Below are 2556 nucleotides of genomic sequence, written 5' to 3'. Positions count from 1 at the left end.
GGGGAGAGATAAGGAGATAGAGACAGAGATAGATAGAGAGGGGGAGAGAAAGAGAGAGAAAGACAGAGAGAGAGAACTGGAGAGACGGAGAGAGATAGATAGAGAGAGGGGGAGAGAAAGAGAGAGAGAAAGAGAGAGAGAGAGAGAAATAGAGAGAGAGAAAGAGAGAGACAGAACGAGACAGACAATGAGATTAAGAGAGAGAAAGAGTGACGGAGAGAGTCAATCTCAACTTGGGTGTACAATTTTTGAAGTTACATCACTTTGTGCTTACTGGCCACTGCCCATGTAAGATTTTTTTCCTCTTTTAAAGTATAAATCCTTCAGCAACATTAATTACTATTGAATACTGCAGTTGGCTCCACTTTTCTCTTTGTCTCGTAGTCATCAAATACAAAGTTGTATTGCAATTATCCCAACGATTTTAGATATAATATTCTCTAATTTTACAACTGGTTAAGAAAAATGAGAAAAGAGGACGAGGATAAATATTTCGCAAAAAAAATAACAAAGGCATTCGAATGCGTCTACCACTCTTCGAACAGCTGTGTACAGCGAACAATTCGCCAATGTCGAATACTAATACCAGAGTCAAAATGGACACGGCTCTGCTACTTATTGCGGGAGGCACGCCAGTTTGTCACAGGCGAAGCTTGTCACAGAACCAGTTTGTCACAAGCCCACCCCGCCTCGACTGTGCCCTGCATGATGGAAGTTATCACTGACACTCTCAAAAAGAGTAAATCGATGATTAATTGATTGTAAGAATTGAATTTTATTTTTCAATTGTTTTTAACGAAAGAACATTCATTGTTGAAATTTTACAGAGTAATTTACTTTGATTTGCATAAAAAAATAAAGCAATATTGAACAATACAGGCTGAATTGACATTCTAGAGGGACTATTTATACACCCCCAATTTGAAAGTGGAGAATAGAAAACTTAAGTTACAACTACAGTGTTAAAGTCATATAAGTTTTCGCTAGCCTATCTACTACACTAGTAGAGTTTACGGTAACTCCAAGAAGAAAGGGGATCGAAACTGTTGTGTCGCTCTATTGTGTAGCAAGTCCTGTTAAGGTAAATCTTCAAATTGAGTCTGGTTGTTGGTGCTGCACGAAGTAATTAAAAATCTTTAAATCTTCTCAAATTGTGAGCATAGTGAGTTGTTAGTATTGTTTCACTTTATTGCAGCTTTTATGCGGTTTCATCTCGAAACAGTTGCAAATAACGGTAGATGTAGATTACGGGATATCTTGCAGATTCTAACTGACTTTCTCTAGAAATATTTCCAATTATGCACCACCTTGTCTGCAACCCACGCGACGCCACTGCCTGTGACAAAATGAGACCTGTGACAAACTGGGTCTGTGACAAAATGAGACCTGTGACAAACTGGGTCTGTGACAAAATGAGACCTGTGACAAACTGGGTCTGTGACAAAATGAGACCTGTGACAAACTGGGTCTGTGACAAAATGAGACCTGTGACAAACTGGGTCTGTGACAAAATGAGACCTGTGACAAACTGGGTCTGTGACAAAATGAGACCTGTGACAAACTGGGTCTGTGACAAAATGGGACCTGTGACAAACTGGGCAATCCCCCTTTTTGAGTCTGGTAACCCCAGCTACCTGCTAGTTCTTGTACTACAGCCGTGCCCCAATAATGTTTCCTCTCAACGCTGTTCCTTGTGCGTGACAGATCGCCCAGGTTCTAGACCCTATCAACACCTTTGTTATCTGATCTTCAGGAGGCTTTAAGGCCCCCCTGACAAAACGCACTATATCAATTTTCTGCAAATCTGATAAAGTGTGTGTTTGTGTGTGTGTTTGTGTGTGTGTGTGTGTGTGTTTGTGTGTGTGTGTGTGTGTGTGTGTGTGTGTGTTTGTGTGTATGTGTGTGTGTGTGTTTGTGCGTGTTTGGGAGGGGAGGGGGGATCCAAAACTAATTTTCTTAAAACAAAACAAAAAGAATAACCAAACACATTTGTACCATACTTAATATTCAATATCGGAGGATACAATACATTTTATATACATTATTCTCACCTTATTCGTATCGTAATATTATACAAGTTTTCCTGATATGCCAAAATTTGACGAATACAGCGATTTTCTAAAGGATACCTCTATTTGAAATACACCTTATTGTCTGTGCGTGTCTCAGAGCAGAGACCTTCCCGGCTTCCGTGACAAGGAAAAAGAACCCAGAATTTAAAAAAAACAAAAATTTGAAAAAAAACAAAACAAAAAAACAAAGCAAAGCAAAACAAAACCAAGACAAAGAACGAGCTTGGCCTGTCTGAAGATTCGACCTTTATTTCTTATTTGCTTTTCGTATTCTGTTTCTTTGATACAATGATAAGAAAAAAAAATAGAAGCACAGTCCCCACCCCCCTTCTTCTTCAGCCACCGCCCTCTCTTTCTTTCTACCTGTCTCCTCTTTTCCCATTTACCGCATTTGCGTACGACCATCGCATTCTCCGTCTCTCTCTCTCTCTCTCTCTCTCTCTCTCTCTCTCTCTCTCTCTCTCTCTCTCTCTTTCTATGTGTG

This window comes from Aplysia californica, unplaced genomic scaffold (assembly GCF_000002075.1).
Source record: "Aplysia californica isolate F4 #8 unplaced genomic scaffold, AplCal3.0 scaffold00539, whole genome shotgun sequence".
In the NCBI taxonomy this organism is placed as follows: Eukaryota; Metazoa; Mollusca; class Gastropoda; order Aplysiida; family Aplysiidae; genus Aplysia; species Aplysia californica.
This window is presented reverse-complemented; position numbering follows the sequence as displayed.